Source organism: Bos indicus, chromosome 1, assembly GCF_029378745.1.
Source record: "Bos indicus isolate NIAB-ARS_2022 breed Sahiwal x Tharparkar chromosome 1, NIAB-ARS_B.indTharparkar_mat_pri_1.0, whole genome shotgun sequence".
NCBI lineage: Eukaryota > Metazoa > Chordata > Mammalia > Artiodactyla > Bovidae > Bos > Bos indicus.
The window spans coordinates 54,992,680-55,005,297 of record NC_091760.1 but is presented as its reverse complement, the minus strand read 5'-3'; the positions used below and the strand labels follow the sequence as shown (position 1 = coordinate 55,005,297).

Sequence of the window (12,618 nt, the reverse complement as noted above, 5' to 3'; positions counted from 1 at the left end):
TTTCACTATATTGATTCTTCCAATCCATGAACATGGTATATTTCTCCATCTATTAGTGTCCTCTTTGATTTCTTTCACCAGAGTTTTATAGTTTTCTATATATAGGTCTCACCTGTTATTTTTATGAAATTTTAACCATTTTGTTAGATTTTACTTAATCACGTTTACCAATAATTCCACTTGCAGCCATTTTGGCTACTAACTGGATTTGAAGCTCTTCACTGTACATGACGCCTCTGTTTACCCAGCATGTATCATCTCATTTAGCACAAACTAAATATGGTTTTTACCATGAGGACTTCTGAAAACTTGGAAACAGGTAATGCATTCTATGAATTAAATATTAGAAAGGCCAGAGAGCCACGTGAGGAAGTAAACCAAGAGCTCACTTGTAAAATTTTTATTAAAGAGCAGACAGATTCAAAATTTTAAACAAGTTGCCTTGTTTCTAATCTTAGAAAGAGATGTGAGCAATCACCAACATTTAGTAAAATGGAAACCTGTTCTTTACTGTGTCTTTGCAGAAAAGGAGAATGATTAGCCTGATGGTTAATTTTACATGTTAACATGACTGAGCCATGAGATATCCAGACATTTGGTCAAATGTTATTCTTGGTGTTTCTCTGAGAATGTCTTTAGATAAAATTAATATTTAAATTGGTAGACTGAGTAAAGCAGATTGCCTTCCTTAATATCAGTCGGCCTCAACCAATTAGTTAAAAGTTTGGATACAACAAAAAGGCTGACACTCTGCCAAGAAAGGGAAACTTCTCCTACTTGACTGCTTTCAAACTGGGACATTCGCTTTTCCCTGTCTTTGGATTTGAACTGAATCTTTGGCTCATCTTGGGTCTTGAACCTGCCAGCCTTCCAAAGGGAACTACACCATAGGTTCTCCTACCTGTCAGGACTCATATTGGAACAAAATCATTGGTTCCCCTAGGTCCTTACCTTGCCAACTCACCCTGCATATCTTGAGACTGTGTCAGTTCAGTTCGGTTCAGTCACTCAGACATGTCCAACTCTTTGTGACCCCATGAACCACAGCAAGCCAGGCTTCCCTGTCCATCAACAACTCCCGGAGTTTACTCAAACTCATGTCTATTGAGTCGGAGATACCATCCAATCATCTCATCCTCTATCGTCCCCTTCTCCTCCTGCCCCTAATCCCTCCCAGCTTCGGGGTCTTTTCAAATGAGTCAGCTCTTTGCATCAGGTGGCCAAAGTATTGGAGTTTCAGCTTCAACATCAGTCCTTCCAATGAACACCCAGGACTGATCTCCTTTAGGATGGATTGGTTGGATCTCCTTGCAGTCCAAGGGACTCTCAAGAGTCTTCTCCAACACCACAGTTCAAAAGCATCAATTCTTCAGCACTCAGCTTTCTTTATAGTCCAACTCTCACATCCATACATGAGTACTGGAAAAACCATAGCCTTGACTAGACAGACCTTTGTTGACAAAGCAATGTCTCTGCTTTTTAATATGCTGTCTATGTTGGTCATAACTTTCCTTCCAAGGAGTAAGTGCCTTTTAATGTCATAGCTGCAATCATCATCTGCAGTGATTTTGGAGCCCAGAAAAATAAAGTCAGCCATTGTTTCCACTGTTTCCCTATCTATTTGCCATGAAGTGATGGAACCAGATGCCATGATCTTCATTTTCTGAATGTTGAGCTTTAAGTCAACCTTTTCACTCTCTTTCATTTTCATCAAGAGGCTTCTGCCATAAGGGTGGTGTCATCTGCATATCTGAGGTTATTGACACTTCTCACAGCAATCTTGATTCCAGCTTGTGCTTCTTCCAGCCCATCATTTCTCGTGATGTACTCTGCATATAAGTTGAAGAATTTTCCACAGTTTATTGTGATCCACACAGTAAAATGCTTTGGCATAATCAATAAAGCAGAAATAGATATTTTTCTGGAACTCTCTTGCTTTCTCGATGATCCAGTGGATGTTGTCAATTTGATCTCTGGTTCCTCTGCCTTTTCTAAAACCAGCTTAAACATCTGGAAGTTCACAGTTCACATATTGCTGAAGCCTGGCTTGGAAAATTTTGAGCATTACTTTACTAGCGTGTGAGATGAGTGCAATTGTGCAGTAGTTTGAGCATTCTTCGGAGAAGGCAATGGCACCCCACTCCAGTACTCTTGCCTGGAAAATCCCATGGATGGAGGAGCCTGGAAGGCTGCAGTCCATGGGGTCGCTGAGGGTCGGACACGACTGAGAGACTTCACTTTCACTTTTCACTTTCGTGCACTGGAGAAGGAAACGGCAACCCACTCCAGTGTTCTTGCCTGGAGAATCCCAGGGACAGGGAAGCCTGGTGGGCTGCCGTCTATGGGGTTGCACAGAGTCGGACACGACTGAAAGCGACTTAGCAGCAGCAGCAGCAGTTGAGCATTCTTCGGCATTGCCTTTCTTTGGGATTGGAATGAAAACTGACCTTTTCCAGTCCTGTGGCCACTGCTTGAGACTTTTTAACCTCCATAATCTCATGAGTCAATTCTTTATAATAATTCTCTTTATATTTACCAATTTAAATATACACCTCTTGGTTTTGTTTCTCTGGAGAACACTAACTAACACAGTCAGCGTGGAGTACAGAAATTGGTGGAACAAAGAGGTGAAAGACCTCTAGTAGTCCCACAACTAATGGCAGTCAAGGAGGATTTCTTCCCTGGTCCACAGACTCCACCTTCCTGAAATCTATTCCAAGCATGACTTCATTATGGAGACTTTTCAGCTATCACAGCTCAACACAATTTAACCTCAAACCAACTATGGATCTGTGTTCAGGTCCATACTCACTGAACAACCTCTTTTTGCAATTTAGCTTTCCATGAACAACTTCTCACCTGGAAAAATCCTCTACTCATGCCAAGCATTTCAGATTGTATGACATACTATATGGGAACCTGTTCTTGCCGAGTTGGCATTCAATCACACTTCTTTTGATGAAAGCATTTTTATTTCCCTCAGTCCATGCTTGTGGAAGGACGATTCAACATTGCAGACATAAAATTAGGAACATGACTTTGTGTGTATGTGTGTGTGTTAGTAACTCAGTTGTGTCTGACTCTTTGTGACCCCATGAACTATAGCTTGCCAGGCTCCTCTGCCTATGGGGATTCCCCAGGGGAGAATACTGGAGTGGGTTGCCATTTCCTTCTCCAGGGGATCTTGACTCAGGCCTAGACAAATCCAAGTTTCTGTGATTGGTTGAGTGATGGTAAGAGACAAAATCTAGACCAATAAGAATCAGCCCCAAAGCTTCCACTAGAACTATTTGCAAATATTTGCAATGAAACATGTTCTTTATGATAGTTGCTAAATGGTGAGAACGTAAGTCTGGAGTTCCATAGTCAACTTTGCCATATTTACTTGACTGAGAAGAAAGCTAATGCAGAGGAAAACAATGCCAACAGGTTATATCTACACTACTTAATCTACTATCTGAATCCAGCTGTCTCTGAAGGCAGCAGTGTTCTTTCCAGTTATAGAAGCCAGCGATTTTTATATTGGTTTGTTCTGTTTGGCATAAGGCAGCTTGTATTGTGTCTGGGCTTTTGTAACTTTCCATAGAAAAAAATAACTTACACACATCAAATTAAAAAATAAATTCTCTGTATTATGCACTGGTCTCTGTGAACCTAGATAGTAAACCCACTCTTGGTGTGCTGATAGATCATATTTTTGAGTGTACAGAACTGAGGATCAGACCTTGGATTAGAACAATTTCACAAATTCAAATGCTGGTCTGAGAGGAAGTATAGTGTAGGAGGTAAGAACATGCACTTAACCATAATAGAGGTTGCATTGCAATATATCCTGCCTGTTTACTCGGTGAGAGTTCTTGAGCATGCAAGTTATTTAACTTGTCTCATTCTCAGTGCTCACATTTGTTAAGTGGAGTAAATAATATTCCATTTAATTAAACTCACTGTATATACTGAGAGATCAGCCCTGGGATTTCTTTGGAAGGAATGATGCTAAAGCTGAAACTCCAGTATTTTGGCCACCTCATGCGAAGAGTTGACTCATTGGAAAAGACTCTGATGCTGGGAGGGATTGGGGGCAGGAGAAGGGGACGACAGAGGATGAGATGGCTGGATGGCATCACTGACTTGATGGACGTGAGTCTGGGTGAACTCCGGGAGTTGATGATGGACAGGGAGGCCTGGCGTGCTGCGATTCATGGGGATGCAAAGAGTCAGACACAACTGAGCGACTGAACGGAACTGAACTGAACTGATATACTGAGAGAATTCAGTAAGAGTACAGGTAACAACAACAGCTATGAGTTACTGATCACCCATTGTGTACAAATCATTGCTTTAAGTCATATATATAATATGTGTGTATTATATTATATATAAGTACATATATATATGTGTGTGTGTGTGTGTGTGTGTGTGTGTATGACTTCCCTGGTGGCTCAGATGGTAAAAGTGTCTGCCTACAAAGCAGGAGACCCAGGTTTGATCCCTGGGTCAGGAAGATCCTCTGGAGAAAGAAATGGCAACCCACTCCAGTATTCTTGCCTGGAAAATCCCATGGACGGAGGAGCCTGGCAGGCTACAGTCCATGGATTTGCAAAGAGTCAGACATGACTGAGAACCTTCATAACAACAACTATATATATATATATATATATATATATACACACATACATACATACATATATATATATATATGTTATATGTTATATATATTATATGAGCTTCCCTGGTGGCTCAGATGTAAAGAATCTGCCTGCAATTCAGGAAACCACGTTGGAACCCTGGGTCAGGAAGATCCCCTGGAGAAGGAAATGGTTTCCCACTCCAGTATTCTTGCCTGGAGAATTCCATGGACAGAGGAGCCTGGCAGGCTACAGTTCATTGGGTCACAAAGAGTTGGACACAACTGAGTAACTAAACATGCATGCATACATATATACTATATATATGAATAAAACAAGCAAGAACTGCCTTTTAATCTTAGGGAGTCATAATTCAGTAAATATTTGTTTTTATTGGTCATTTGGGGCTTGGTTTTTTTTTTTTTGGCTTTTTGGTCAGTATCAATAAGACATGAGAATATTTTTACCATTCTTGGTTTTGGACCCCTCTATTCTCCTTATATTAAAAAAAAAAAAAAAAAGAAAATATTCAAGTCCTTCCATATGATTAAAGGAGTTCATCTAGAAATAAACAAACTGAAACTGAAAATAAAATATCAAAAAAGAAAAAAATGTCACCCTGTCCTCTGGCTAATTTTAAATTATAATTCATCCAACTTTAGTCAGTCTGAGAAACCACATAATATCCTAAGCCTTCAAAACTCAGCAGCTATTCATGAACAATGAAGAAAGCTCAGTCAAAACCCTTCTGTGGTCTCCCTGAACTCATGAACTCTAATGACTTTTCTGGCTCTTTTTTCGTGCAGTTCAACTTGTAACAAAGGCGACTGCCGGGGTCCAGCCCTGGTGGATCCAGGGAATTCGAAGCGGGGACGGCGTCGGCGAGGATCAGGAAACAACTGCTTAATTAAACGTTAATTAAGGATATAAAGAGTAATAGAATAAAGATAGCTCAGTGAGGAAATTCAGTGGAGAAAAGAGGCTGAAATAAGGATAGCTCAGTGAGGAAATTCAGGGGAGAAAAAAGGCTGAATAATTCAGCCAGAAGGTGAGAGAAAGAATGACATGGGGAGACCAAGTTTCCATGAACAAGGCCCACACTTTACTTTCCAAAGAAGTTTTTATACCTTAAGTTATGCATAGAGGATAATGGGGGAAGGGGTAGAGTCATGCAGTAAGCCAGGCTTTCTTCCTGCAAACTTATCGTATGCAAAAGTTTAGGTGATTTGCATCATCTTCTGGCCCAGAGGCCTGTTAACATTTTAAGACCCTTTCTTCAGAAAACTTATTTTTCTCTAAAGGTGACTAGACAGGCGCCACCCTCCAAAAGCATTAAAGTTGCATTCCTATAGGGCAAAGGTGTGGTGGGCTACAACAAGAAAAAGAATTAACTCAAGGGTCCAAGGTTACAAACATTAAAACTACTACTTACACCAATCATATTAATCAATACACTGCCAGGGAAGCAGCAGGTAAGGGATATGGAAACTTAGCAGCAAACATTGGCCCAACAAGTGAAAAACCCTTAACCAATACAATTTCTAATCAATCTTTTAACTACTCAAAGGAATCTGTGTTTAGACAGTTTAGAACATCTCCTGCCTCTCACAGTTGGGAGGCTCTGAACAATCACATGTGGCCGGAAAAACCTATTCAGGCAGGCTAGAGGACTTCCAAAGGAGTTTGTAGGTTGAAACACTATCACACCCAAGAATTATTAACTGGAGCTATAAGCTAACTCTTTTTTCAGAGAGAGGTAGTGGAGGACAGCCCCCCATAAAGTCAGAGGTGTAGGTGAAAGCACAAAGCAGAAAGTAGGCAGACTCTGGTTTGGGGGGTAGATGCTCGAGAATTTCCAGGGGAACTCCTGAGGCTTGATCCCGTCTCTGCATATGCCGAGCCTCCTTCCTCATGACCTTTGCCATGGGCGGAGTTCCTCATGCTGGCTCCCGGCAGTGATAGAATTCCAGTTGAGCTATTCCAGATCCTGAAAGATGATGCTGTGGAAAGTGCTGCACTCAATATGCAATATGCAATATGCACTCAATATGCAATATGCCGGCTCCCAGCAGGCGACAGCTTTCAGAAAGCAGTGGTTCAATCACTAACCAGAGTATGGATCTTATGAGAACAGGGCTCTAGTTTCAACCAACTGGCTCCAAAGACAACTTGGCCTCAAGAAACAAAATATCAAATTCCATAACTATGATCAGCACTGCTACCTCAAAAGCCATTCTTCCAAATACTTTTCCTTAACTGTAGCAGCAACCTGGTAAGAGAATATGGGTGTCTCAAAATAACCCACCACAACTATGCGAAGAAACAATTGTAGCACAAGACCTACAATTTCCTTCCTACCTGTTTTCATCAACTTTCCCATCTAAGGACATAGACCATATTGAACATCTACTTGAAGCTATAGGGATTTACATTCAAATGTGGAACTTAAAACACTCATGAGACAACTGTAGAACAATTTTGCAGATGAAAATGAAAAATGAGTCTTAATAGTTAGGCCATGCAATGGTTTACTGTATGTCCATCTGTGTATAGAGCTGGTCATTTAACTTGTAAGATGACTTAGTTAAGGACTTGAATAGATGAGGAAGCTGAAGCTCAAAACACTTAAGAAATGTGACTGGTATCACACAATTAAAAGGGGCTTCCAAGATGGCACTAGTGGTAAAGAACCCGCCTGCCAACAGAGGAGATATAAGAGTTGCAGCTTCAATCCCTAGGTTGGGAAGATTCCCTAGAGAAGGGTATGGCAACCCACTACAGTATTCTTGTCTGGAGAATCACATGGACAGAGGAGCATGGCGGGCAACAGTCCATGGGATTGCAAAGAGTTGGACATGACTGAACCAACTTAGCACCCACCCACCCACACACACACACACAGTTTAAAGACAGAATGCATGATCTGGCCCAGTTTCATGTAAGGACTGAACCACAGTGCTGTATTGTTTCCCTTATAGAGAAGGAGGAATAATACAGAGAAAGTCAAACTATTTTTGTGCAAATGTGATCTACTGAATGGGGCGGCAGTGTTGGGAGGCAGCCTTTCATGCCAGAGGGATTTTCTCTGTCTTCTGCATGCAATTGTTTCCAATCAGAGAATTAAACAGTAGACTTGCATAAGACTGATTGGAACAGAGTGGTCATTACTTTTCCAAAACTGCCCATTGCACATTGGCAGGTATTTATGTTTTTCTCAAACAGGAGAATGCCCAGAGGCACTGCCATGAATCAAAATGCATAGACCTTTTAGCTGGATTCTTAGGGGGCAACTTTACAAGTGCTTGAAATAATGGCTAAAGCAATTTTTTAAAATGTATTCAAATAACAGTTATAAGCACAGTCAGATTGTTCTACCTAAGAAGAAAAAGAAAGGTAATTACCTGTAAAACACGTAAAATGTATATTGTTTACTCATCATTAACTCTGCACACCTTTATGCTAATGGATAGACTAAGACAAGCTTCCAACTATAAGGTGACAGAAAGAGCCAGAGTAAGTCAGAGAAACACAAAGACAAAGACCTTCGCAGCTGACTGGATGACATCCCAGTAACCTTGAAGAATCCCTGTGTATTCTTCACAACCTTCAATCACCTGTGGAAGTGGTAAATAATGGGAGAAAATTCAATAGGTACTACAGATCACTTTATAGACATTAGTTTCTCCTTACACAGTCTCTACCATGGTGACAGCAAACCACTTATTGGACAAAGACTGGAAAAGCAAGAAAGAATATAAATGACAAGATCCAACAGAAAAGTCAAAGTCTTAATTCTCTGAATCCCAAGAACTCTTTTATTTCTTTTTTTTCAATTATTTTTATTGAAGTATAGTTGATTTGCTATATTGTGTTAATTTCTGGTGTACAGCATAGTGGGAAGCACATTTTAAGGAAATGCATGGAAATTAACTAATGTTTATTGAGTTCCAGCATTGTGCCAGGCAATTTACATATAGTATATGTTGACACATGTGTTCTTAAGAAAACTTTTAGTGCTTTTATTCCTTCATAATCTATCCTTCCTTAAGGGAAGCAGAAATTATCCAAGAAACCACTGCAAAACTGTAAGCCAAATAAGAACATAACACGTCACTCCTGATTCTGACTTTTTTTTTTAATGTGGTTCAGTGCAGTTCAGTAGCTCAGTCCTGTGCAACTCTCTGTGACCCCATGAACCACAGCACACCAGGCCTCCCTGTCTATCACCAACTCCCAGAATTTAACCAAACTAATGTCCATTGAGTCAGTGATGCCATCCAACCATCTCATCCTCTGTCATCCCCTTCTCCTCCTTCCCTCAATCTTTTCCAGCATCAGGGTCCTTACAAATGAGTCAGCCCTTCACATCAGGTGGCCAAAGTATTGGAGTTTCAACTTCAACATCAGTCCTTCCAAAGAACACCCAGGACTGATCTCCTTTAGGATAGACTGGTTGGATCTCCTTGCAGTCCAAGGGACTCTCAAGAGTCTTCTCCAACACCACAGTTCAAAAGCATTAATTCTTCAGTGCTCAGCTTTCTTTATAGTCCAACTCTTACATCCATACATGACCACTGGAAAAACCATAGCCTTGACTAGACAGACCTTTGTTGACAAAGCAATGTCTGCTTTTGAATATGCTGTCTATGTTGGTCATGACTTTCCTTCCATGGAGTAAGCGCCTTTTAATTTCATGGCTGCAATCACCATCTGCAGTGATTTTGGAGCCCAGAAAAATAAAGTCAGCCACTGTTTCCACTGTTTCCCCATCTATTTGCCATGAATTGATGGGACCAGATGCCATGATGTTGAGCTTTAAGCCAACCTTTTCACTCTCTTTCATTTTCATCAAGAGGCTCTTTAGTTCTTCCTTACTTTCTGCCATAAGCAAGGTGTCATCTGCATATATGAGGTTATTGATATTTCTCCTGGCAATCTTGACTGTAGCTTGTGCTTCTTCCAGCCCAGCGTTTCTCATGATGTACTCTGCATATAAGTTAAATAAGCAGGGTAACAATATACAGCCTTGGAGTACTCCTTTCACTCTTTGGATCCAGTCTATTGTTTCATGTCCAGTTCTAACTGTTGCTTCCTGACTTGCATACAGGTTTCTCAAGAAGCAGGTCAGGTGGTCTGGTATTGCCATCTCTTGAAGAATTTTCCACAGTTTATTGTGATCCACACAGTCAAAGGCTTTGGCATAGTCAATGAAGCAGAAATAGATGTTTTTCTGGAAATCTCTTGCTTTTTCTATGATCCAATGAATCCTGGCAATTTGATCTGTGGTTCCTCTGCCTTTTCTAAAACCAGCTTGAGTATCTGGAAGTTCACAGTTCACATATTGCTGAAGCCTGGCTTGGAGAATTTTGAGTATTACTTTACTAGTGTGTGAGATGAGTGTAATTGTGTGGTAGTTTGAGCATTCTTTGGCATTGCCTTTCTTTGGGATTGGAATGAAAACTGACCTTTTCCAATCCTATGGCCATTGCTTAGTTTTCCAAATTTGCTGGCATATTCAGTGCTGCACTTTCACAGCATCATCTTTTAGGATTTGAAATAGCTCAACTGGAATTCCAACACCTCTACTAGCTTAGTTCATAGTGATGCTTCCTAAGGCCCACTTGACTTCAGATTCCAGTTTGTCTGGCTCTAGGTGAGTGATCACACCATTGTGATTCTCTGGGTCATGAAGATCTTTTTTGTACAGTTCTTCTGTGTATTCTTGCCCCCTCTTCTTAATATCTTCTGCTTCTGTTAGGTCCATACCATTTCTATCCTTTATCGAGCCCATCTTTGCATGAAATGTTCCCTTGGTATCTCTATTTTTCTTTAAGAGATCTCTAGTCTTTCCGATTCTATCGTTTTCCTCTATTTCTTTGCATTGATTGCTGAGGAAGGCTTTCTTATGTCTCCTTGCTATTCTTTGGAACTCTGCATTCACATGGGTATATCTTTCCTTTTCTCCTTTGCTTTTCACTTCCCTTCTTTTCACAGCTATTTGTAAGGCCTCCTCAGACAGCCATTTGCTTTTTTTACATTTCTTTTTCTTGGGGATGGTCTTGATCCCTGTCTCCTTTACAATGTCACAAACCTCCATCCATAGTTAATCAGGCATACTGCTGATCAGATCTAGTCCCCTAAATCTATTTCTCACTTCCACTGTATAATCATAAGGGATTTGATTTAGATCATATCTGAATGGTCTAGTGGTTTTCCCTACTTTCTTCAATTTAAGTCTGAATTTGGCAAAGGAGTTCATGATCTGAGCCACAGTCAGCTCCTGGTCTTTTTTTGCTTTAATGTTTTGCTTGTTTTAATGTGGTAGTTTTGGTCAATTCTGAAAAGAATTTTGAGAACAAGAGTCTGTGATTTTCATCAAGTATTTTTACTTAGCTTATAATGACTTCAGTAATAGAGAAAGAACTAGGTTGCCAATGGCTAAAATAATTTCACTGAAATAATTTATAGTGACAGATGGACAGATAGATATGCATGTAGATATATATAGATAGATAATCTCTACTTTTTCTCTACAAACCTTGTAGCAAATACTATAGTGAAGCAAGATTTGTTTTACAAAGTTACCAGTGGAAGGTTAAAACATAAAGTTGAAATACATTTGTCTAGCTGAGTGATTAGAACACTTCTAAGTGTCCAGTCCAAACTCAAGCAAGGAAGGAGTCAATTCTCAATTTTTGAGCCACATCTAAAATGCTTCATATTTATACTCAAAAACACTTCTTAACAACAAGGTCCTACTGTATAGCACAGGAACTATATTCAATATCTTATAATAACCTAAAATGGGAAAAATCTGAAAAAGAATATTTAATATTATATAATTTACATATATGTCAATGACTTTGCTGTATGCCAGAAATTAACACAACATTGTAAACCAACTATACTTCCATTTAAAAAAACAAAAGCCAAACAAAAGCTGCAAACTGCTTCTTTTCAAATCAGCAAACTATCTGATTCTAGTTGCTGTGTTTAATATGAAAGGCAAATACCACAATGTTTGTAAGCAGAAATGCTTGAATCAATTGCCTGAGGTTTAACTCTCAGTCTACCAGTCAGTAGCTCAGTAATTTAGCACAGGTTACCTAACCTTTCAAACCTCAGCGTCCTCATGTATAGAATGGGTATAATGGAAGTATCTGCTTCATGTGTTGTTGTAAGAAAAAATGAAGTAAGAAAATAAACAACCTTAGAACAGTCCCTGGGCCATCCCAGAGTCTTTGCATGCTACTCTGTTGTCTCTTTCTCAGCCTTGCCCAGCCTCCCTCTGGTGGACACCTTCATGGGCATCTGGAAGTTACTGGATGGCAAGAATTTCAATGACTGTCTGAAGTCACTCAGTGTGGATTTTGCTACCAGGCAGGTGGCCACCATGACCAACCTACCACATCACTGAAGTGAATGGAGACACAATCACCATAAAAACACAAAGCATCTTCAAGAACACAGAGATCTGCTTTAAGCTGGGAATGGAGTTTGGTGAGACAACAGCAGATGACAGGAAGGTCAAATCCACTGTGACGTGCTGGACGGAGGCAAACTTGTTCATGTGCAGAAGTGGAACGGACAAGAGAAGACACTAGTGCAGGAAACAGGTGATGGGATGCCCATCCTGACACCCACCCAGGGTGGTGCAGTTTGCACTCACACTTACAAGAAAGAGTTGTGACCTGCCCACTCCTTCAACTGCTCTTCTGCCAGTTGATTCCTCCTTGACTCAGCACCAGATTGCCTCATTTTTCTCCTCTTGCATTTTGTACAAATCAGCTTGATTGGAGGAATTCTCCTGGGATCAGGTGGCAGCAGCCTGGATCCAATTTCATTCTCATTGTGTATGTTTTTGTTTTTTAACTACATTCAAAGGGTGCTCTGATATCAATAAACCAAAGCCAAAGTCAAAAAACAAAAAACAAGCAAAACAGAAAGCACTTGTGCCTGGTACCTTCTATGCACTGAACAGATGTCAGTTAAT

The 12,618-nt window shown here is 40.3% G+C and overlaps 1 pseudogene; it reads left to right on the top strand.

Annotated features, from left to right (window-relative positions):
- Positions 1 to 291: 291 nt before the first annotated feature.
- On the top strand, positions 292 to 12,315 carry LOC109562401 (fatty acid-binding protein, heart pseudogene; annotated as a pseudogene).
- The last annotated feature ends 303 nt before the right edge of the window (positions 12,316 to 12,618 follow it).